Below are 26,994 nucleotides of genomic sequence, written 5' to 3'. Positions count from 1 at the left end.
GGATGGGACAGCTCCCTACGTTTTAGGGTTGGACCTCTTATATACGCTGGTGGGATTGGTTAGGGGCTAACGGATCCGTCCGATCGTAAATGGACGATTGAGAATAAAAGGGTAGAGGAGTCCAAAAAAGAAAACGGTGATATTTTGCAGATGTTAGGGGATGATCCGGACCCAACGGTGACGACTGCCCAGGTCTGGTTCGGGACAACTTCCGGACGCGCGCGAGGGGTTCGATGCACTGTGCAGAGAGGGTTTTGGGGCCTGGGGGGTTGGTAGAGGACTGTGCAGAAAGCTTTGGGGTGAGAGAAGAGAGAGAGAGAGAGAGAGAGAGAGAGAGAGCCCGGCAGCAGTTTCCAGAGACCGAAAACATCCGATGTTAGACCGGCTATAATGCCGCTATAGTTATCCGTTGGGGCATCAAACGAACTCCGAATGGGATGAAACTTGGCAGGCGGCCTACCTACAACATAAAGACATCGCATGCCAACTTTCAACCCATACCGAGAACATTTTCCAGCCACTTACAAAATAATATTTCGGACGTGCCGCGGGCGCGTGCAAGTGTGTCTGGACTCAGAACGGACAGCGGACAGAACTGGGGGAACCCGGGCGGATGCAAGTTTTGAAAACATGATGCTGCAATGCACATGATGGCATGACAAAGATGCAACACGCAAGCTAATGACATGGCAAAGACAACGAATAACTGGAGGACACCTGGCACATCGGTCTCGGGGCGTTACAACACTCCACCACTACGAGAGGATCTCGTCCCGAGATCTAGAATGGCACCGGAGGGGAAAAACGGAAGAGAAAGAGAAGAGGTAAGACTAAGTTGCTTCTTGACAATTGAGTGAAACCAAAGAACCTTGAAAGGTTGAACAAATTGAAAGAAAGAATGTAACGAAGTTGAACAAAGTCGAAAACACTCCGTTAGGAAAGAGGAACAAGGAACATTGCGAAAAACCATGAGGTTGAAGGGCAAGATATATATTGAAACCACTCCGGTTAAAACAAGATAGAGAAGGATTAAGAATGATATAATTTGGACAGCACTCCGACTGTAAATGGAAGGAATTGAACATGAATTTGACAAGATGAGGGGATACTTGATGAAAACAACAATACACTGCCTCCGGAACTATTGAAAGAATGGCACAAGGGGTAAGAAAGGTTTCAGACAGCACTCCGGTTGAGAAGGGAAGAAAACTTCATAAGATGAGAGAACTTGAGCAGAGGCACAACTCTCCGGTTAAATGGATAAGCAATAAAAGAACAAGGTCCTGACAAGAACAAGAAGAACGGTTGAAGATAGCAACATCACAATGCCTCCGAAACAAAAGTAAGAATGGAATGGAGTGAACGAAGGGAAACACGATGTTGAGAGAGCATGCTTACCACAAATGCTAGAACGGAATTGTTGGAAAAACCAACAATGAAAAAAATAATCTTGATATGGTCTTATGGAATACATCTCAGATTATGAGGTGACAACCTGCCACTCATGGAAAAAGATTGGATTGAATAAAAACAATCTGACGAGCAAACTATTTCATCGGGAGGATAAAACAAAAACTTGGGTCATTTACATACCTCACAATAGCAAAATCCTTAGGGAAATCGTTAGGTGAAAAATAACCCAAAATACTCCAGCGACAAGGTTGATGGATTTAAAATATCTCATTCATAACAACATGTGAATCATGGAACATGAACTCAGATTATCATGACATAATACCACCTCCAATGATACGGAAGGGAGAATTGCACTTCGGAATGCGAGACGAAGAAAACTTGGGCTCCTCTGACAAGAATCTCAAAGAACACTTCGAGAAAGAATTAACTCCTTGATGAACCTCCATGAAGAACTCCGGTAATAGAAGAATGATCAAACGAGAGGAAAATGAAGTTGAAAAACACAGTGAATCCTTGTAATGATTTAGATGGATCTCCATGACAATTTGAGCTTGGAACTCCGGGAAAGAAAAATGAATCAAGTGAAACCGAGAATTTGATGAGCCTCTGGACTAAAGAATTAATCACTTGGATGAAGCAAGAATAAGAATTACGTTATGCGTATCCTTCGCCAATTAAATTGATGACAATCAACGGATTTGGCACACTACTTATTTTCGTAGAAAGGATTAAGATAGATATAGCATAACTTGAGAACATCTTCAACAAGTTACTCGTAGGATTGAGAAGAACGAATGAATATATACGATAACGAATGACGAGAACTCTTGCACGAACCACCGTTAGGATTGACAACGAATAAATAGATATGATAGCAAGGAAGAAAAATTCTGAATAGGCACCGTAACAATTGGAAATGAACAAAGTAAAGGGATGAATCACCGGGAAGAATTATAAAAAGAACGAAGATACTTGAGAGAATTTAGTTACAAGGGAACGAAGAGATTACGAGCTGATTAGAGAATCCTTGAATGATGCACCGGTAAGATTTGGAGAACAATAGCTGAAACCTGGAATGAATAATATTTGAAAAGATGGCCTTCGGAGGAAAGAAATGGAAACAACTCAAGAAATGCTCCGGATGGTTGAAAAGAATTCTCACGAACGAAAACGATTATGGGGGGATGGCACGAACCTAGAGCCATGAATCTTGAAGAGAATGGAGCAAGATTGGGAAAAAAATCTTCTTTGGTCTTCAAAATCTGAGAATGACGATGAGAAACACCACCATGAATTATTTAGACACTCCGGAAGAATCACAAGTGAAGAGGTTGAGCCAACGATGAAAAGAATTTAACCGATCTTGGAGAAAGGCATTTGACTGATGATAAATCATTCTTACGTCAAACTTCGAAAAGAAATTTGAGGATAGCTCCGGGAAAATAAGAAGAGTCAGGTAAGATCCTGGGAAAAGACCTGTGGGTTAGGGCCCATTCAAAAGATACACCGTTGAAAAGATTTAAAAGAGAGGTTGCACCGGTTGAATTAAATGGCTAGAATGAGATAACAATCTCGAAAGAGCTTGAAAGGATTACGAAAGCAGAGTGGAAACACGAACCTTCTGAGATTTCTTGAGCACTCTGGAACAAATGAATAGCGAAGAGTGGAAGATTATGAGGTGCACCGGTATGATAAAACGTCTGAAACGAGGAAAAGGATATGATCAACACCAAAAGCTTGAATAGAATCCACCAGAGAAGAAAGAAAACCAAGAATGATGAGCTTGAAGCTCCATTAGAATCTTCATGAGAATCAGCGGATAAGAACATTGACAGAAAAGGAATGGAGAGACTTCACAAGAATAAAAGGATACTTGATTAAGACATCGGATTCCTTGAATAAAAAGGGGTGGGTGGGCGGGAAAACATAGGCAACTTGGGGACGGATGAAACAAACACCATTGAGAAGAACTGATTCTTGATCTTGCGGATGTTGCAAATGAACGGATCCACTTGAAGAGAAATACACTGATAGAACAAGATTGACATGACAATCTCGATGATCACGAAGGATTGCATTCACATAGGAGTATGAGAACACCATTTAGGAAAGGTATGGAATCAACATTTGACTTCGAAGCAACTCGAATACCACAACTCAAAACAAAAACAAAGGATTGGCTTGCAGAATAAGCCGGAACAAACATATGATAGAGATTTCCTCCGATGTTGTCGTGGTGGGGCCTACACGGGCTCGATCGTATAGCACCATCATGTACAAGGCAGTGCACATGACATACGAAGCGTCCCCGGGTCGGCATAGCCAAGGACTCTTTAAGACACAACGAGACCACTGTAAAACCAACCATGGATAGGCGGATCACTAGACGTCGAACCCCAATTTCATATCATACATCTGTGGGAAAGATATCCTAGGAGCTACTTGAATTCCCACTTATAAACTCCCGAAATTTTCCGGTTATGCAATCAGGTGTTGGGGAGACAGAGGAAGCATAATATCTCACCCAAAACTAGCAAATCCTACATCCAGCTGTATCCATCCTTCAACACATAACCAAGAAACCTTCAGAAATCATTTACCTCAACCTTCGAAAAGCATATGTTGTACAAGTTATGGCAATACTCCCGAACTCCCGCCCCAGTACTGGGTGGCGTCGAGGTTATCTCACCAACAACTGCATAAAAAGAGGTTTTCGATGTCGGCGAAACTAATCTCAGGTATTCCAGAACTGCAATGATAAAATTGTGACGACAACACCTCAGAGCTCTAAATGTCAGGAGGCACCAAGAACAATGTTCTCGTCACAAAACCATCGAAATGATTCCAAGATACCCGCGTGATCCTAAATTTTTTAGTGAAATTTGAGTAGAGAAGAGTCAAAACTCTACGTCAGGATGCCTCACCACAGCGACGAAGGGACTGAGGAGTAAAAAGAAGTCCTAACTCTCCGATATATATAATTCCTAAATGACTCAAAACATTTCTAGACTCAATAACGCCAGCGATTCGATCAAGCAGGGGGCTCCTAAGGTCGGGGAAGGCTCTGATTACCAACTTATAACGCCCTCGATGCGGCTATATCTCCCACGTGTCGAAGCACGAAATAGAGGCATAACCGCATTGAAAGCAATGTCCCAAGTGAGGTAATCTTCACACAACCCAGTAATACATAAGGGAAAGAGATACATAGTTGGCTTACAATCGCCACTTCACACAATACATGAATTAAGCATTACATCATCCAGATACACACAAGGTCCGACTACGGAACCAAAATAAAAGAAGACTACCCCAATGCTACACAGATCCCCGATCGACCCCAACTGGGCTCCACTACTGATCAACTAGAACGAAACAACACAAAGGACAAGATCTTCCATGAGCTCCTCCTTGAGCTTGGTTGCGTCACCTACACAGTAACATCGGCACCTGCAAACTGGTTTTGGAAGTATCTATGAGTCACGGGGACTCAGCAATCTCACACCCTCGTGATCAAGACTATTTAAGCTTATAGGTAGGGTAAAAGGTATGATGTGGAGCTGCAGCAAGCGACTAGCACATATGGTGGCTAACATACGCAAATGAGACCGAGAAGAGAAGGCAAAAGCACGGTCGAACAACTATGATCAAGAAGTGATCCTAGAACAACCTACGTCAAGCATTACTCCAACACCGTGTTCACTTCCCGGACTCCGCCGAAAAGAGACCATCACGGTTACACACATGGTTGATGTATTTTAATTAAGGTCAACTTCAGGTTTTCTACAACCGGACATTAACAAGTTCCCATCTGCCCATAACCACAGGCACGGCTTTCGAAATTTCAAATCCCTACAGGGGTGTCCCAACTTAGCCCATCACAAGCTCTCATGGTTAACGAAGGATATTCCTTCTAGCGGGAAGACCCGATCAGCCTCGGAATCCCAGTTACAAGACATTTCGACAATGGTAAAACAAGACCAGCAAAGCCACCCGAATGTGCCGACAAATCCCGATAGGAGCTGCATATATCTCTTTCTCAGGGCACACCAGATTGTCCAGGGTTCCGGTAGGCTAGCCCAGAGTTGCCCGTGGTGGCCACCGGCAGCTGACAGGTTGGACCAACACTCAGAGGAGCACTGGCCCGGGGGTTAAAGAAAGATGACCCTTGAGCCGGCCAACTCAAGGGAAAGAAAAGGCTAGGTGGCAAATGGTAAAACCAATGTTGGGCCTTGCTGGAGTAGTTTTATTCAAGGCGAACTATCAAGGGGTTCCCATTATAACCCAACCGCGTAAGGAACGCAAAATCCGGGAACATAACACCGATATGACAGAAACTAGGGTGGCAAGAGTGGAACAAAACACCAGGCATAAGGCCGAGCCTTCCACCCTTTACCAAGTATATAGATGCATTAATTAAATAAGAGATATTGTGATATCCCAACAAGTAAACATGTTCCAACAAGGAACAACATCTCCATGTTCTAACACGGAACAAACTTCAATCTTCACCTGCAACTAACAACGCTATAAGAGGGGCTCAGCAAAGCGGTAACATAGCCAAACAACGGTTTGCTAGGATAAGGTGGGTTAGAGGCTTGGCTTAACAATATGGGAGGCATGATAAGAAAGTGGTAGGTATCGCAGCATAGGCATAGCAAAAGAGCGAGCATCTAGCAGCAAAGCTAGAAGTGATTTCGAGGGTATGGTCATCTTGCCTGACATCCCGCAAGGAAGAAGAACGAGTCCACGAAGAAGACAAACGGACGTAGTCAACGGATCCTCACAGACGCAACATTACCGGAACCAACCCGAAGAAGCAACACCGGAAAGGAGCAAACAACATAGTAAACAACCATCACATAATCAGGGAACGATGCGCAAACAAGTATGATGCATGTCCGGTTTAACGAGGCATGGCATGGCAAAGAGCACAAACAACACTACAAATTAAGTGGAGCTCAATATGCAACGAGTTGCATATTGACAGAACACCACATGACTTATTTAGTTCTCTCCTGTTTAGGTACTCAACAATATTAAATGTTATTTAGCATGGCAAGGGGTGAAGCAAAGTAAAACTACCTATCTAGGCAAGTTTAAATGAGGCCGGAACAACAAACAACAAGTCCGGAAACTCCTCATGTGCATATTTTAGGTTTGGTACTGTTCTGCCCTAAACACAATTTTAGGGTTGTTAAACATGCAAAACAAGTACACCATGTTAAACTAGGCATTTTTCCACCCCATTTACATATAAAGATTATTAAATTTGGAGCTACAGTTATTTAGTTATGAATTAAATCATATTAACATGGCAATAGGCAAAATATATGCAAACAACATTTTAAACATGTTAAACATGGATGAAAGTTGCAAATTATGAAACTAGACAAAATTCTAGTCAAGTTTCATATATAAATTATTTTAATCCGATGCACGGTTAATTAGATATTAAATGCATGAAGTGTAAGGGTTTTTCTGTAAAACTGCAATACCCTGGAAAATAGACAAAATCACAGATCTAAAAAGAAGCTACATTGGGCCGAAACAGAGGCTAGCCCAACATGCACATGGTAGAGGGACTGGAGGGGAACTACTCACTTTGGCCCAAGGCCCAGGTCAGGGAGCAGAGGCAGGCCAGTCGCTGGGCCTTGATGAGGGGCGCGGTCCACTTGCGGACGTGGCGCAGTCAACGCGGGCGTTCGACCTCGTCCTCCTCCTCTCGAACAGAGGCAGCACGAGAATCAGGGACGAGCGCTCCTGCTCGATGAAGAGGAAGCAGAAGTCAGCGGCAGGCTCAGCAGGGACGGGGACGACGCTCCGGCGACGGGCGGCGCGGGCCTTGGAGATCTGGCACGGGAGGTCACACACGCGAGGCAGGGGCGAGTGATGCAGGAGGTCGGGGTCAGCGCGGGCTAGGCGCGGATGCGGCGACGAGGATCTGCCGGATCCCGCGGGGCGGCAGGAGCGCGTGGACGGCAGAGCTCCGGCGGAGGTTGGAGCTCCAGGCGGCAGAGGAGGCACGACAGCGTGATGCAGGCCGTCGAGCGCGTTCGGCTTCGGACGAGCAGGCGAAGCAGGGGAGCGGCTTCCAGGAAGACGAGTGGTGGCGGCGTTGGCACTTCCGGCAACGGCAGACGGCGGGACCACCACCGGATGCGGCACGAGGTCGAGGGGAACCGATTCCCGGCGGTGGGAGGTGGATCCAGTCCCCGGAGATGGGTCTAGATGGTGCCGGATGAGCTCGAGCTTCGGGCGCCATGGCGTCGTTGTTCCTGTCGACAAGAGGGGAAAAGCAGGGGTCATAGAGGGGAATGGAGAGCAGAAGGAAGGGGAAGCAGAGAGAAGAGGGATAGGCCTGGCTGGAGTCCGGTTGCCTACTCCGGCGAGGAGCTGCAGGCGCGAAGAGGAGTTCGGGTAGGGGAATCGGGTGCTGGTGATTGGATGGAGAAAACGAGGGAGGCAGGCGCTGTGATAGGTGGATCAAGAGGAGTGGCTGGTTGGGTGGAGAAGGATCGGGAGGGGATCCCGAGAGGATTTGGTGGAGTGGCGGCGCATAATAGGAAGGATGGGACAGCTCCCTACGTTTTAGGGTTGGACCTCTTATATACGCTGGTGGGATTGGTTAGGGTCTAACGGATCCGTCCGATCGTAAACGGACGATTGAGAATAAAAGGGTAGAGGAGTCCAAATAAGAAAATGGTGATATTTTGCAGATGTTAGGGGATGATCCGGACCCAACGGTGACGACTCCCCAGGTCGGGTTCGGGACAACTTCCGGACGCGCGCGAGGGGTTCGATGCACTGTGCAGAGAGGGTTTCGGGTCCTGGGGGTTGGTAGCGGACTGTGCAGAAAGCTTTGGGCTGAGAAGCGAGAGAGAGAGAGAGAGAGAGCCCGGCAGCAGTTTCCGGAGACCGAAAACGTCCGACGTTAGACCGGCTATAATGCCGCTATAGTTATCCGTTGGGGCATCAAACGAACTCTGAATGCGATGAAACTTGGCAGGCGGCCTACCTACAACATACCAACATCGCATGCCAACTTTCCATCCACTTATAAAATAATATTTCGGACGTGCCGCGGGCACGTGCAAGTGTGTCTGGACTCAAAACGGAGAACGGACAGAACTGGGGGAACCCGGGCGGATGTAAGTTTTGAAAACATGATGCTGCAATGCACATGATGACATGACAAAGATGCAACACGCAATAGAATGACATGGCAAAGACAACGAATAACTGGAGGACACCTGGCACATCGGTCTCGGGGCGTTACAGGTGCCGTGTGTTCGGTACTTGGATCGGTCGGATCATGAAGACGTTCGACTACATCAACCGCGTTCTCATAACGCTTCCGCTTATGGTCTATGAGGGTACGTGGACTACACTCTCCCCTCTCATTGCTATGCACCACCATGATCTTGTGTGTGCGTAGGAATTTTTTTGAAATTACTACGTTCCCCAACAGTGGCATCCGAGCCAGGTCTATGCGTAGATGTTATATGCACGAGTAGAACACAATTGAGTTGTGGGCGATAATAGTCATACTGCTTACCAGCATGTCATACTTTGATTCAGCGGTATTGTTGGATGAAGCGGCCCGGACCGACATTACGCGTACGCTTAGGCGAGACTAGTTCTACCTACGTGCTTCGCACACAGGTGGCTGGCGTGTGTCAGTTTCTCCAACTTTAGTTGAATCGAGTGTGGCTACGCCCGGTCCTTGTTGAAGGTTAAAACAACAGATACTTGATGAAAAATTGTTGTGGTTTTGATGCGTAGGTAAGAACGGTTCTTGCTCAGCCTGTAGCAGCCACGTAGAGCTCGCAACAACAAAGTAGAGGACGTCTAACTTGTTTTTGGAGGGCATGTTGTGATGTGATATGGTCAAGACATGATACTAAATTTTATTGTATGTGATGATCACGTTTTGTAACACAGTTATCGGCAACTGGCAGGAGCCATAAGGTTGTCGCTTTATTGTATGAAATGCATTCCCCATGTAATTGCCTTACTTTATCACTAAGCGGTAGCAATAGTCGTACAAGCAATAGTTGGCGAGACGACAACGATGCTTCGATGGAGATCAAGGTTTCAAGCCAGTGACGATGGTGATCATGATGGTGCTTTGGAGATGGAGATTAAAGGCACAAGATGATGATGGCCATATCATATCACTTATATTGATTGCATGTGATGTTTATCCTTTATGCATCTTATTTTGCTTAGTTCGGCGGTAGCATTATAAGATAATCTCTCACTAAATTTCAAGGTCTAAGTGTTCTCCCTGAGTATGCATCGTTGCTACAGTTCGTCGTGCCAGGACACCACGTGATGACCGGGTGTGATAAGCTCTATGTTTACATACAATAGGTGCAAGCAAGTTTTGCACACGTGGAATACTCAGGTTAAACTTGACGAGCCTAGCATATGCAGATATGGCCTCGGAGCACTGGAGACCGAAAGGTCAAGCGTGAATCATATAGTAGATATGATCAACATAGTGATGTTCACCATTGAAAACTACTCCATCTCACGTGATGATCGAACATAGTTTAGTTAATATGGATCATGTGATCACTTAGATGATTAGAGGGATGTCTATCTAAGTGGGAGTTCTTAAGTAATATGATTAATTGAACTTAAATTTATCATGAACTTAGTCCTGATAGTATTTTCATAACTATGTTGTCGATCAATAGCTCGCGATATAGCTCCCCGTTTATTTTGATATGTTCCAAGAGAAAAACTATGTTGAAAGATGGTAGTAGCAATGATGCGGACTAGGTCCGTGATCTGAGGTTTATCCTCACTGCTACACAGAAAAATTATGTCCTTGATGCACCGCTAGGTGACAGACCTATTGCAGGAGCAGATGCACACATTATGAACGTTTGACAAAGCTCGATATGATGACTACTTAATAGTTTAGTGCATCATGCCTTACGGCTTAGAACTGGGACTTCAAAAATGTTTTGAATGCCACGGAGCATATAAGATGTTCCAAGAGTTTAAATTGGTATTTCATACTCATGCCCGTGTCAAGAGGTATGACACCTCTGACAGTATTTGCCTACAAGCTGGAGGAGAATAGCTCAACCAGTAAGCATGTGCTCAGAATGTCTGAGTACTACAATCACATGAATCAAGTGGGAGTTAATCTTCTAGATAAGATAGTGATTGACAGAGTTCTCTAGTCACTATCACCAAGTTACTGGAACTTCATGATGAACTATAATATGCAAGGGATGACGAAAATGATTCCCCGAGCTCTTTGCGATGCTGAAATCGGCGAAGGTAGAAATCAAGAAAAACATCAAGTGTTGATGGTTCGCAAGACCACTAGTTTCAAGTAAAAGGGCAAGGGAAAGAAAGGGAACTTCAAGAAGAATGGCAAGCAAGTTGCCACTCCCATGAAAAAGCCCAAAGCTAGACCCAAGCCTGAAACTGAGTGCTTCTACTACAAAGGAAATGGTCACTGGAAGTGGAACTGCCCTATATACTTCGCGGATAAGAAGGATGGCAAAGTGAACAAAGGTATATTTGATATACATATTATTGATGTGTACTTTACTAGTGATCATAGCAACCCCTCGGTATTTGATATTGGTTCAGTTACTAAAGGGTAATAACTCGAAACGGGAGTTGCAGAATGAACAGAGCCTAGTTAAGGGTGAAGTGACGATGTGTGTTGGAAGTGGTTCCAAGATTGATATGGTCATCATCGCACACTCCCTATACTTTCGGGATTAGTGTTGAACCTAAATAAATGTTATTTGGTGTTTCCATTAAGCATGAATATGATTTGATCATTTTTATTGCAATACGGTTATTCATTTAAAATCAGAGAATAATTGTTGTTCTGTTTACATGAATAAAACCTTCAATGGTCATACACCCAAGGTGAATGGTTTATTGAATTTCGATCATAGTGATACACATATTCATAATATTAAGCCAAAAGATGCAAATTTAATAATGATAGTGCAACTTATTTGTGGCACTTCCGTTTAGGTCATATTGGTGTAAAACGCATGAAGAAAATCCATGCCGATGGGCTTTTGGAATCACTTGATTATGAATCAGTTGATGCTTGCGAACCATGCCTCATAGGTAAGATGACTAAGACTCCGTTCTCCAGAACAATGAAGTGAACAACAAACTTGTTGGAAATAATACATACTGATGTATGCAGTCCGCTTTATGTTGAGGCTCACGGCAGGTATCGTTATTTTCTGACCTTCACAGATGATTTGAGTAAGATATGGGTATATCTTTTTGATGAAACATAAATCTAAAACATTTGAAAGGTTTAAATAATTTCAGAGTGAAGTGGAAAATCATCGTAACAAGAAAATAAAGTTTCTATGATCTGATCGTCGAGGAGAATATTTGAGTTACGAGTTTGGTCTTCATTTGAAACAATGCGAAATAGTTTCGCAACTCATGCCACCTGGAACACCACGGCATAATGGTGTGTCCGAACATCGTAACCATACTTTATTAGATATGGTGCAATCTATGATGTCTCTTACCAATTTACCACTATCGTTTTGGGGGTTATGCATTAAAGACAGCTACATTCACGTTAAATAGGGCACCATCTAAATCCGTTGAGACGACGCCATATGAACTGTGGTTTGGCAAGAAACCAAAGTTGTCATTTCTTAAAGTTTGGGGTTGCGATGCTTATGTGAAAAAGTTTCATCCTGATAAGCTCAAACCCAAATCGGAGAAATGTGTCTTCATAGGATACCCAAAGGAGACAGTTGGGTACACCTTCTATCACAGATCCGAAGGCAAGACATTCGTTGCTAAGAATGGATCCTATCTAGAGAAGGAGTTTCTCTCAAAAGAAGTGAGTGGGAGGAAAGTAGAACTTGATGAGGTAACTGTACCTGCTCCCTTATTGGAAAGTAGTTCATCACAGAAATCTCTTCCTGTGACTCCTACACCAATTAGTGAGGAAGCTAATGATGATGATCATATAACTTCAGATCAAGTTACTACCGAACCTCGTAGGTCAACCAGAGTGAGATCCGCACCAGAGTGGTACGGTAATCCTGTTCTGGATGTCATGTTACTTGACCATGATGAACCTACAAACTATGAGGAAGCGATGATGAGCCCAGATTCTGCGAAATGGCTTGAGGCCATGAAATCTGAGATGGGATCCATGTACGAGAACAAAGTATGGACTTTGATTGACTTGCCCGATGATCGGTGAGTCATTAAGAATAAATGGATCTTCAAGTGGAAGATGGATGCTGATAGTAGTGTAACTATCTACAAAGCCCGAATTGTCGCAAAAATGTTTTCGACAAGTTCAAAGTGTTGACTACGATGAGAGTTTCTCACTCATACCGATTCTTAAAAGTCTGTCTGAATCATGTTAGCAGGTGCTAACAAAGTGTGCAAGATCCAGCGATCCATATATGGACTAGTGCAAGCATCTCAGAGTTGGAATATATGCTTTGATAAAGTGATCAAAGCATATGGTTTTATACAGATTTGCGGTGAAGCCTGTATTTACAAGAAAGTGAGTGGGAGCACTACAACATTTCTGATAAGTATATGTGAATGACATATTGTTGTTCAGAAATAATGTAGAATTTTATGGAAAGCATAACGGAGTGTTTGAAAAGAGTTTTTCAAAGAAAGACCTCGATGAAGCTACTTACATATTGAGCATCAAGCTCTATAGAGATAGATCAAGACGCTTGATATATTTTCAATGAGTACATACCTTGACAAGATTTTGAAGTAGTTCAAAATGGAGAAGTCAAAGACGGAGTTCTTGCCTGTGTTGTAAGGTGTGAAGTTGAGTAAAGACTCAATACCCGATCACGGTAGAAAATAGAAAGAGAATGGAAAGTCATTACCTATGCCTCAGTCATAGGTTCTATAAAGTATGCTATGTTGTTTACTAGTCCTACTGTATACCTTAGCATGATTTTGGCAAGGGAGTACAATAGTGATCTAGGAGTAGATCACTCGACAGCGGTCAAAATTATCCTTAGAGAACTAAGGAAATATTTCTCGGTTATGGAGGTGATAAAAGAGATCATCGTAAAGAGTTACGTCGATGCAAGCTTTTTACTTCGATCTAGATGACTCTAAGTCTCGATCTGGATACATATTGAAAGTGGAAGCAATTAGCTAGAGTAGCTCAGTGCAGAGCACTGTAGACATAGAAATTTGCGAAATACATACAGATCTGAATGTTGCAGACCCATTGACTAAATTTCTCTCGCAAGCAAAACATGATCACACTTTGGGTGTTAATCACATAGCGATGTGAACTACATTGTTGACTCTAGTAAACCCTTTGGGTGTTACTCACATGGAGATGTGAACTAACCACATAAAAATGTGAACTATTGGTGTTAAATCACATGACGATGTGAACTAGATTATTGACTCCAGTGCAAGTGGGAGACTGAAGGAAATATGCCCTAGAGGCAATAATAAAGTTGTTATTTATATTTCCTTATATCATGATAAATGTTTATTATTCATGCTAGAATTGTATTAACTGGAAACTTAGTACATGTGTGAACACATAGACAAACAGATTCTCACTATTTTGCCTCTACTTGACTAGCTCCTTGAATCAATGATGGTTATGTTTCCTAACCATAGACATGAGTTGTCATTTGATTAGAGGGATCACATCATTAGAGAATGATGTGATTGAGTTGACCCATTCCGTTAGCTTAGCATTTGATCGTTTAGTATATTGTTATTGCTTTCTTCATGACTTATACATGTTCCTATGATTATGAGATCATGCAACTCGCGAATACTGGAGGAACACTTTGGGTGCTACCAAACGTCACAATGTAACTGGGTGATTATAAAGGTGCTCTACAGGAGTCTCCAATGGTGTTTGTTGAGTTGGCATGGATCAAGATTAGGATTTGTCACTCCGGTTGTCGGAGAGGTATCTCTTGGCCCTCTCGGTAATGCACATCACTATAAGCCTTGCAAGCAATGTGACTAATGAGTTAGTTGTGGGATGATGCATTACAGAACGAGTAAAGAGACTTGTCGGTAATGAGATTAAACTAGGTATTGAGATACCGACGATCGAATCTCGGGCAAGTAATGTACCAATGACAAAGGGAACAACGTATGTTGTTATGCGGTTTGACCGATAAAGATCTTCGTAGAATATGTTGGAGCCAATATGAACATCTAGGTTCCGCTATTGGTTATTGACCAGAGACATGTCTCGGTCATGTCTACATAGTTCTCGAACCCGTAGGGTCCGCATGCTTAACGTTCGGTGACGATCGGTATTATGAGTTTATGTTATTTGATGTACCGAAGGTAGTTCGCAGTCCCGGATGAGACCGGGGACATGACGAGGAGTCTCTAAATGGTCGAGATGTAAAGATTGATATATTGGACGACTATATTCGGACATCAGAAAGGTTCCGAGTGATTCGGGTATTTTTCGGAGTACCGGGGAATTACGGGAATACAGGGAAGAAGTATTGGGCCTCATGGGCCAAGTGGTGGAAGAGAGGTGGCATGGCGCGCGGCCCCCCTAGCCTAAACCGAATTGGACTAGGGGGTCGCCCCCTCCCCCTTTCCTCCTTTCCTCCCTCTCCTTCCTTCCCCCTCTCCTCCTTCCTTTCCCCCTCCTAGTAGGAGTAGGAAAGGGGAGTCCAACTCCTACTAGGAGGTGGACTCCTCCTCCTGGCGTGCCCGGCAAGGGCCGGCCGGCCTCCCCCCTTGATCCTTTATATACGGGGGCACCCTAGAACACAGAAGTTGATCATTGATCCCTTAGCCGTGTGCGGTGCCCCCCTCCACCATAATCCACATCGATCATATCGTAGCGGTGCTTAGGCGAAGCCCTGTGTCGGTAGCAACATCATCACCGTCATCATGCCGTCATGCTGATGGAATTCTCCCGTGAAGCTCTGCTGGATCGGAGTTCGTGAGACGTCATCGAGCTAAACGTGTGCTGAACTCGGAGGTGCCATGCGTTCGGTACTTGGATCAGTCGGATCGTGAAGACTTTCGACTACATCAACCGCGTTCTCGAAGCGCTTCCTCTTAGAGTCTACGAGGGTACGTAGATGATACTCTTCCCTTTTGTTGCTGTGCATCACCATGATCTTACGTGTGCGTAGGATAAGTTTTTCAAATTACTATGTTCCCCAACAAGCACATCTGCGATTGTTACAGCCGGGTTATCTAGACTTGTACCTCAGACTGGGTGAAGCCAAAAGCTAGCGTTCTTAAGGCAATATTTGGTCGGTGGACTAAAGACGTTATACCATGTTTACATCATGAACCCCCAGATGTTACGTATACTGCGATTTTTTTATCACAGTTTGGACATGCATACTAACGCATGTTCACCTAGCGAAAGGAACCCTTAACAGAACTATTCTCCCTGTAAGATGTTTCTTACAATCAACATGTAATATAACATAGCTAGCCGGATACAACTTGTCTGTTCAAGCAACTATGACCCCTATTCCTGGTTTCCATGCATACCCCAGTCTATATTACCGTTACGGTATTCTGAAACACTCCGAGCCTTCGGGTCCAGAGGTCGAAGCAAAAAGGTCTGGCATGATAATCGTTTTACAATCCGGCTAGGGACAAATTTGTCAATTGAACTACATAGTCACTTGGACTAGAAAACTTCTTCCTCTATGCCATCTAATAGGTTATCTAGCTTACAATCCTGTTGGGAATACATGGCTGCTATATTTACTTGGTCATATACCAAACTAACTAGAATTTCTTTTCCACTGACCCCCGAGGTCTGACCCGGGCCATATGATTCCTATCAAGCTTGGTGTACTGTGTTTTTACCATGGCCCAAGGCTGTCGGGCACCTTCTCGGCAGGCTGATATCTTCCATAATCGGAAGCACCGCCGAGCTCCCTGAAATAGCTTCACAAGCTCCTCCATACTTCCTGGAGGAGAGGCGGATGACCACAAAGCTTTGGCAATGCTCCGCATGGCTTGCCGAGCTCGCTCGTGTAGTTGGGACAGCTCTTGCAGCAGGTCACCTTGAGAGCCGGACATTTCCTCTTCGGAATGGCCAGTCAGCACACCTGTAGACATAAATCTATTAGATCATTTCTTCGTTGAATTACATAAAGGTAAGGTCAAAAGCATACTGAATATGCCGCCTCGTAGCCTCCTATTCTCCTTGACAGCGTCAGCTAGCTGGGCTCACACATCTTTTAGCTTTTCGCCCAGCAGGGTATTGGAATCCTGCAGCTTGTTCTTTTCATCCCTAACTCGTGTCAGCACACGTTCGCCTGCAGCTAGTTGCCTTTTGGCCTCTTGTTCGCCCGCCTGTGCGACTTTCAGTTCCCCTTCCAGTTGATCTGCAGATCCTGTCATCGGAAACGCAATAGTATTAACATTACTAGTATATGATTACATTTTTCTGGATGAAAGGGAGGTGTTGCCTTCTTGGATTTCTCTAGTTCGGCGGTAACTGCAGCCAGCCGGGTCTGACACTTTTCCAACTCTTGAGACAGCAGGCTATTCTTCTCCGTGAGTGCCTGATTATACAATGATCCTTAAATCAGTTGTATCAACTGCTTCAAGTCTCGGGGGCTACTGGTATATGATTACCAAATCTGTACTTACCCACATATCTTTTAAATGCTGGTCTGTGGTTCTGGCAAGGCCATCCCGAGCACCTCGGATGTAGGCATCGGCTGAGCTGAAGGCACTGAATGCCTCTTTTGAAAAGCTAGGGCCGCGGAGAGCGGCCTTCCGGCACCGATGATTCATGGCACTCTCCACTTCAGAGTTCGTGACGGGCACGTCATCCGAATCCTCTATGGAAGGACAATCCGGGGTCACTCCCGTTTTAGCCTCCATCCTTAAGGCCGGGTCTGGAACCTGACTAGTGGAGGCGCGATCGGTAGGATCCTCGGATGTAGTCCGGTGAATGATCTTCCTGATAAGACACATCAGCCAGGGTCACAGTTCGATGTGATTGCTAGAGGGCACATTTAAAAAAGCCATACCTCTTTGATGAATGCTCGGCCGTGTTATCATTTGCCTTCCTCTTCGAAGACATGCCCAGTGCGGGCGCCGTTCTCTTATGAGACGCCTCTGGTGCAGCATGGCATGCTGAGCGCCTCCCCTTTGGAGCACGAGACAATGCGGTGGGTGAGGCATAGCGAGGAACCTCTTTTGGAGGAGATATCTCCTGATTACTTACATGTGAGGCGGGAAGGAGGTCGGGATAGTCGGCCATGATGGCCACTTCTGTGCCATCGTAGCTCGCCTGGTAGAATACTCCATCCTCAAGCTCTACAAATATGTTCGGCTCCTCTTCGAATCCGGGGTCAAGGTCTTGGTTTTGGTCCTCCGGCTGTGGGGCGGGGCTATAGATCCCCGCGGTAACCTTCCGCTATTCCTGTTACAAATGGACGGGTTAATGTCAATTAAAAGTGGCTCAAGAAAAGGATTGAGTAACATGGTTGGAGTAAAACTCACCCAGCTAGGAGGATTGTACATGGAAAATCCCTCTCGGCGTGTAAGACGAGTGAACTCCTCTTTTTCCCCTTTATACAGGTCGGCCAATATTGCGGCCAGGGCGGTGAGGGAATCCGGACCCTTTCGTCCACAGCGGGAGGGGTCATCTTCCCCATTATAGTGCCACATAGGGAGCCCCCGGAATTGGAGCGGCTAAACGCCTCGCGCTATGGAAGTTGCCATCACCTCGATTATTGATAATCCAGACTGGGAGAGTGTCTTTATCTTGCCCATTAATTGTTGGTCTTCCGCACTATCCTCCTCCTCTAGGCTCCGAGGGTGCCAGCGGTGGCGTTTCTTCAATGGAGCACTGGAAAATTTGGGAAGACCCATTCGGACTGGGTCGGGGAGAGCGACGTCCTCAATATAGAACCATTCTGAGGGCCACTCCTCGGACGCCTTCTTCGGCGTCCCGGACAGGTATCCGGTCCCGGCTATGCGCCATACATCGGCACCGCCTACCTCGTATAAGGATCCCTTTTGGGTACGAGGGATGAGGCAAAATAGTTTCCTCCATAACTCAAAATGGGCCTCACAGCCCAGGAACAACTCGCAAAGAGCGACAAAACCCGTGATATGCAGGATGGAGGCAGGAGTGAAGTTGTGCAGCTGGAGGCCGTAGTACTCCAGGAGACCTCGGAGGAAAGGGTGGATTGGAAACCCGACGCCTCTCAACAAGTAGGAAACGAAGCGCACTCGTTCCCCCCTAGTTGGACTGGGGAAATTTTCTGCTTGGGCCTCGCCATCGAAGGAGGTCAATCCTGCCCGAACAGGGACCAGATCTGCGGGGGAAGAAATCCCTGCATTTGAAGCTTAATCAGCTGATCGTGGGGTATGGAGCATCTGTCCCAATCGCCTTTTTCAGAGCCGCGGGGGTGGGAGGAAGAATTGGGAAAGGTAACCATGTTGGGATGGTTTCTCCTAGTGAGCACTAAGGATTTTCCGCTTGATGTGGAATGAGATCTGAGATCCAATATCTTTAAATAGATGCCTTTCTTACATGGCCGGGGTGTTATGTGCAAAAATACCCTGACCTCTCGTATCCAGTCGACACGTGGAAGCAGAAGCGTTGGAGGCATGGAAGCCGAAGGGTGTGACATTAAAACACAAACCAAGTACAACTTTTCAGGTCAGGTACTTTGAAGTAATCGGAGAAGGAACCCGCCTTGCAATGTCGAAGACGATCAGCGTGCCAGATACATCATCATTGAAGCCTGGTTCGGGGTGTACTGAGGGAGTCCTGGATTAAGGGGTCCCCGGGCGTCCAGACTATGTAACATAGGTCGGACTAACGGGATATGAAGATACAAGACAGAAGACTTCCTCCCGTGTCCGAATGGTACTCTCCTTTGTGTGGATGGCAAGCTTGGCATTCGGATATGTAGATTCTTTCCTTTGTAAACCGACTCTGTACAACCCTAGGCCCCTTCGGTGTCTATATAAATCGAAGGGTTTAGTCCGTAGGGGCAATCACAATCATACAGGCTAGACATCTAGGGTTTAGCCATTACGATCTCATGGTAGATCAACTCTTGTAATCCTCATATTCATCTAGATCAATCACGTAGGAAGTAGGGTATTACCTCCATTAAGAGGGCCCGAACCAGGGTAAACATCGTGTCCCCCGTCTCTTGTTACCATCGACCCTAGATGCACAATTCGGGACCCCCTACCCGAGATCCACCGGTTTTGACACCGAAAAGAGGGAAGAAGGGCCACGAGGTGGCATGCGCCTCCCCCCTACCCAAACCGAATTGGACGAGGGGTGGGGGCGCGACCCCTCCTTTCCTTCTCCCTCTCCCTCCTTTCCTTCTTTCCTACTCCGAAAAGGAAAGGGAATCCTACTAGGACTTGGGAGTCCTAGTAGGACTCCCTACACTTGGCGCGCCCCTAGGAGGGCCGGCCTCTCTCCCTCCCTCCTTTATATACGTGGGAAGGGGGCACCCCAAAGGCACACCAAGTCTTCTCTTAGCCATTGCGGTGCCCCCATCCATAGTTACACACCTCGATCATATCATCTTAGTGCTTAGCCGAAGCCCTGTGCTGGTAACTTCATCCTCACCGTCACCATGCCGTCGTGCTAACAGAACTCTCCCTCGTCCTCAACTGGATCAAGAGCTCGAGGGACGTCATCGTGCTGAACATGTGCCGAACACGGAGTTGCAGTATGTTCGGTACTTGGATTGGTTGGATCATTAAGATGTTCGACTACATCAACCACGTTACTAAACACTTCCGCTTTTGGTCTACGAGGGTACATGGACACACTCTCCCGTCTCAATTCCATGCATCTCCTAGATAGATCTTGTGTGATCATAGGTAAATTTTATGAAATACTGCGTTCCCCAACACAGCGTGGGCGCGAGGTGGAGCGCGGACGTTGGTAGCAAGCGCATATGCCCATCATCAACAGTGAGCTCCTCGAGCTAATCTAGGGCGGGGGATCGGAACCGGTCATCAAGCTTGGCTCGGACCTTGCCGTTGGAACTGAACTTGCCCATTCTAAGGCCTCTGGTTGGGCTAAGGTGACTATCGAGGATCTTGGAGAATGCATCCAAGCTTTTGCGATAGCCATGGCAGAGCTCGTGGGTGTCGATGAGGTCGAGAGGGCTGGAGTTCCATAGGGGGCACCACCGCCGGGAAAGGACGGTTGTCCGCACCCCATATTTGATTGGGAGGAGGGAGATGATGATTGTCAACATATCATCGGGGAGTCTATTGATGAAGTCTAGGCCTGCTGGAGTCGCTTGCGGTTCTAGCTCGCCCCGCCTCCACTTATTGGCAGCCCCGTTCTCCACCTCCGGAGTCTCCTTGTCAGCGGCGCTTTCTGATAGAATTGGGAGTACAGGGAATATTTAGGTAAAACATGGCAATAGAAAAGTGTATTGGTAACTAGAAGTTATTAGGTAGGAATATAGTAAGAAAAGGGAAAAACAATTGGTTACTTAAATACTACACAATTCATTTGATATTGTTGGGTAAGTCAACATGCAGATAGTTGAAAACAAAACTTACAGATGTAGGGTGGAACCCTAAGTGGCCGATCTTTCACGAAAGGAGCGGATCCCGCGATGAACATGACGAACATGAGGGGAAACACAAGGGGAAAATCACAAGGGGAACACAAGAGAACACTCAAACCAACAAGTATGATCACACATATGCTAGATCCTTGAAACATGAGAGGAGATACAACATCCACGATCAACAAGGGACAATACACAGTAACTGGTTCTTCTCCAAAGGAGGTCTTGATGATCTTCTCCGCGAGGAGGTCTTGAATCCAAAGGGATCTTCTCCAAAGAGGGGCCGCGGTCTCTCTCAAGGAGTAGATCCGATGTGGATGAGCAAAGCTCTATCTCTACATGGGCTACTACTTTGCTGACCTTAGAAAGGATGAGGGGAGGTATATTTATAGTCTAGAGCCACGAAGGGGTAAGTGAGGGGCGAAGGGGCACATGGGCCTTGGGCCCGATCTCTGTGCACAGACAGGCGTCGGACGCCCGGTGGGTGTCGGACATCCGGAGGCTCGGGACGGTCCGGAGGTCCGGAAGTCTTCGGACTTTCGTAAATAGCGTTCCGTCGCCGTGGCACCGGTCGTCCAGTGGTTCTCAGTCGTCTGGGGCCTGGGGAGTGTCGGACGTCCGGTCCACGTCAGTCATCCAGTCACTGTAGCATTTGTGGGCTGACTCTTCAGGCTGGTGTAAGCTCCAGGGGTCGGACGTCCGGCGAGGTCCGATCGTCCGGAGGCTTTAAACTTTAGGCAGTTTCTTCTCTTGGTCCTTGTACTTGGCGTCCTCGCTAGCTCGTCCATTGGATGTGGTGGCTCCGTGGCTTTCCTCTAAGTACCTAATCATGCATAGCACGCATGTTGGAGGTAGTAGCCATGCCTCACATGTACAAAGTGAAAGTTCGGAGAGGAGCGAGTTCACCTTGTGTCCAAAGGCGTATGTTCGAGGTCTCGTCATATGTCCTCTTGGGGCTTGGAGGGTAGTCGGAGTGTACATGGGGATGAACGTGCGATGCTCCGCATCATCTCCACCCCCCTTGGAAAAGATCCGACCTCAGATCATGATCCTCATCGCCATGGGAACGGTTGTCGTGGGCGTACTTGTAGTTGGACAAAGTGGAAGTCATGGTGCAATCCAAGTACTCCAAGTTGTCGCCGGGGGAGTATACATGCAAAAGGAGCAAACACAAAGAACACTCGGAAATACAACAGTTAGCGCACACAAAGGGTCCATCATGTAAGAATGAGTCCGTTCGGCAAGATTGTTCGTGACAAAGCGCATGAAGCTTATGAAGATGATGTAGAATGATATGCAAAGCATTCATGGGAGCAAAAGCATTCATTGTGCACACAAATGTGTCGTCAATATGATCAATGCAGCCTCGGTGCAAAATGGTGTCATAGTGAGACGGTTTATCAAGAGCATAAATATGGCAATGGATGCTCAATATGTGTATGTGATCATGCAATTGCTGGTGGGGAATATGATCATGATGTAAGAATATGCCTTAAAGGAAGATCACAACAAATTTGCTAAGGAAATGCATAAGCTCATATATCATGGATGACATGGGAATACAAGATGAAACAATGCAATCATAATGTGTGTCAATCCATGCATAGGGTGCAAATTTGTCATGTGTATGATATGTCCATCGAGCATGACATGTGCGAGCACAATCAACAAATATGGAGGTGTTGGTGTACCAATGCTCGATGTTGTGGCATGAGTGGAGGTTCGAAGGTGCATCCAATAAGTCCGAGCGCTCCTCATTTTGAAGGTCCCTAGAGCCAATCTCCGATGTCGCTCCTCCGTTCGCGAGATGTATCATGTAGACAACAAGAAAGAGACAACAATGTAATAGTGACCCATCCAATATGCGTATTTGAGGATGGCTCAAAGGGAAGGAGTTCACCTTTAGGAGATTCTCGCAAATGTTGGTGTTGCACATCGTGTATGCCTTCGCATGACCAATTTGTCGAATAATGGCACCGCCTTGTGAATCTTCCAAAATGAAAGAACATGACAACCACTTGGAACAACAAATGAGGTTAGGGGAAGTGCAAAACCTATCATTCATGTGGTAAGATAACCAACAAGTGTATGCATCATGCTCATCATAAGAAAGGACAGGGGAGCATTTCATAGTATGGTGGCATATGATGCGAGAACAACCAAATACAATAGGCGCAAGTAAACAAGCATGCATCACAAGTAATATGTCCATGTCTCCATGATCAATAAGCATAACAAGTTGGCACTCAATACAAGGGGATATGAGAGATGCCACTAATGGAGACAAGAGACAATGATCAAGATAAATCATGTGAGAAGCAAGAGCATATATGTCATCAACCCAAGAAAGTGAGTAATAGTGGAACTTGGGTGATGCGACAAAGCAAGCAATCATAGCAATCAAGTAGGGCAAGCTAGTAGTGTGAAGATGCAACATACCAGAAGGAATCATGGCAATCATGTCATGTTTGCAAATAATGAGCATATATGATGCACATGACATATGACAACCATGAAAACAAGATATGAGCAAGAGATCATCAATGTATTGGCCAGAGGCCATATGTAAATAGCAATGGGACATCATGACTCTCCCAACACAACAAGCATCAATAGCATGAGGCACATGATAAACATGGCAATAGCAACAAGGATCTCCACCAAGCATGCAAATACACATATGAGTAGTAAAATGGTGAATCATGGGTATATGCAAGCAAGGGTCACAATTGCATGGCAAAGACATAGAAAGAGGCATAGCATGCAAAGTGAACACGAGAGAATGGGCATAACGTAACAAGTGATATATAGCCCAAAGCCATGTGAGAGCCAAGTAAAAGGAATGCGCGAAGTTGTGGCGTGAAGGGAATGGTGGGAAGGACAATCCACGGGATCCCAAGCCATCTTTGCTCTGAAGAGCTCGTTTAGTCAACTCTCGGGGATTGAGAGGTTGACGAGTATACGTGAGTACCTACACAAAACAAAGACAAAGGAAAAATTGTGTGTTCATGGTATATGTACACATCATCCATCATGATGCGCACGTGTTTGTGTTGGTTAGCACAAGATATCCAATGCTCAAATAAATGAGATGCGTGATATAGAAACATGTCATCCATCATGATAGGTTTGTTGTTATGTATAGCATAATGGAGACTCAAATTGTGTAATGCATCATGGGATATATGTAGAGCATTGTTATTCATGGAATGCATGTGGTGCAAGCAATTATGGGAATCATGCAAAGTATGGAATGCATCAAAATCTCCTAATATGTATGAGGAAACTATGGGGGTCTCGTCAGGATCATTAGTGGAAACATCACATGGATAATATTGACAACATCTAAAACAAAGCATATTTGGGACAATGTGATCATGGCATGGTATAGTAGATGAATTGCTCAAATCATGTAAAGGAAGCATGGCAATATCATCATATGAAAAACAAAAGCCAATGACCATCATCTCGTCATCTATGCCATAAGTGCAAATGGGATTTATTTTAATGGGGCATGCATAGCTACTATGTTGAGATTGAAATGATGCAATATGGGAGATCTCACTCATAGTCTATGACAAGTTTAAAGGATTGTCAAACATGATGTGACCAATAGAATTTCCACATGATATCCTATGGAGCATAGCATCACAACTAGGCAAATCAACATGCTCATCATCATATTCATCATAAAAATGGTAAGTTATTACATGAAGAATTCGCACTAGCATGAAGCATAGGAATAGGTGCATCAACATCATGCAAGCAATCATTGGTGAGATAGTCCACTAGTGGGACAAGATAAGCACCATCACCTATGTTACCTTTGGAGCATCGCTCATGTGTTGTAGGTGAGGTGTAGAAGACCGGGTCGTGGTCATCTTCATCTTGATGGAACCATGTGGGGGGTGCATCATCGTCCACCATGGCCATCGTCATCTCCATTGGAGGTATGGACTCGTCGAGGATAGGCGTGTCGTCATGTAGGAGACCTAGCACCAAAGAAGAAAACACACTCAGATTAGAGGTTAGGTCGTTAGAAATCATAGTGGCCTCACATGTCGTGTCAACTACCTCACTCACTAAGTGTTGTGGCTCACTCACTCCATCTTGGATGCTCTCACTCATATGGTTGGTGGAGTCACTCAAATGGCTCTCAACCTCACATAGAATGTGTGGCATGCTCTCAAGTGTGGGGCTAGTGGTGGTCACACTCATCATCTCATAGGAAATGCTCCCAATGTCACGTATGGTTGAGTCACTCATGTGGTGGTGGCTCTCCTCACATGGCAATTGGGGCATCTCGTCATATGTGGGTGTCGGAGATATGTAGGTGCAAATGTCTCCATGCTCAATCATGTCGTAGTCGTAGCCGTGGATGAAGGCCGAAGATGGCACATCATCACTCTCCTCTAGGACCTAAGATAAGGTCTCATGTGCGGTCTCGTAGCTTGACTCGGAGTATCAGTCCAATATGGGCGTCGTCTTCATGTTGTCGAAGAGGTTCGTGCTCGTCATCGTGGTTGAAGGGGATGGACCTTGCTCGACCTTCTTGTCACTGTCTTGTTGTAGGAGGCCCATATTATGTGGCACCTCATTGCTCGTCTCCATGACCAAAGGGAATTTCCCATGCTCGGTCATCTTCCTTGAGGGGCTTCCAAAGAAGGAAGTGTCGCCCTCTCTTGTAGGTGGTCACCTCGTTGCTGAAGATGTCGATGTAGGCGAACTCATGGGAAGTAGGCTAAGATGCCGTACATCCGAAGGTGAAGATGCCTCAAGAAGACTTGGCAAAGATGCGGAAGTGGTTGGTGTAGCCGTAGCTCCGTCTTGGTGGTGCTTGTCTCGCGGTCTTCTCTTGTGCTCATGATGTCTGAACTTGGCAAGAAATAGGGCTTGTTGGGACTTGTGCATTTGCGCTCGTGGAGCATCATCATGATGATGGTGTTGTTGTCGTGCTTGAGCTCGTAGTAGATGTCGTTCGTCGTCGTCGTGCACATGTTGCTTGGAGGTTATTTGCCCTTCATGATGATGTGTATCATGAACGTGATGGTGGTCGCCATGGAGATGTGGACATGGGCGACTTGTGCTCTTATCACTTGGGCGCTCCGAAGACTTGTGACTTGAACGTCGCCGCCTTGAGGATGATGAAGCGGAAGAACGGTTGATCAACAAAGTTTGAATCTCCTCCACCCTTGCATCTTGCTCCTCCTTTTATGCGGAAAGCTTGTTGTCGATGTAGTCCGTTTTCCTCGCTTCGGAGTGGCAAATTTCAATGGAGAGGTTCTCGATGCGCTCTCTCAATCTTGATTGTGCGCCTTGCATTTGTTGTTGTAGATTGAAGATTGACGCTTTGGTGTTTTAGTTGTTCCCGCCTTCGTTGTTGTCGAAGACCGGAGATGAAATGCCTTGCCTATCCATCACAGTACTGGCGCAAATATGAGTGGAGAAAGGAGAAGTATTATACCAAATGTACCTTGACCGATGTTGAATATGGATCAATGATCACTCAATGATGTAACAAGGATATAGCACAATTGGTACCAATTCTTGTCGGTTTCTCACACCTAAACAAAATAAGGCTTATGGTGGAGCTCGGTGAGGATAGTGGAACAAAAATTTGATGCAAAATGTTAGCAAGAGTCAATAATGTTAAAAGAGATTCACCAATTCTCAAGTAAAACAAGTAGACCAATAGCAATATGTGGTACACGGAAACACACACACGGATAGATAAATGGGGTCGTGTAACCAAGGAATGAGCACAAAATGTGGAATCCATGGAAAACGCTCGTGTTTCACAACTCAAGAGAGATGCTAGCACCATTGCTCAATAGGCGGATACGATACTTGTGCACAACCTAGTAGATGCAAAATGTATGAACTTTCTATCCCAAGTATGCTATGTGTATGATGTTCTGGTGGTATGATCCAAGATGATCGGATATGAAAATCTTATGTGCAATGTGGTATGATGCTATGGCACTTGCTTACAAGCTCTTTGTTCACTCTTTTTCTTTGC

Source organism: Triticum urartu, chromosome 4A (genome assembly GCF_056163025.1).
Source record: "Triticum urartu cultivar PI428250 chromosome 4A, HENAU_Tu73, whole genome shotgun sequence".
Taxonomy (NCBI): Eukaryota; Viridiplantae; Streptophyta; class Magnoliopsida; order Poales; family Poaceae; genus Triticum; species Triticum urartu.
Note: the sequence above shows the minus strand (reverse complement) of the source record.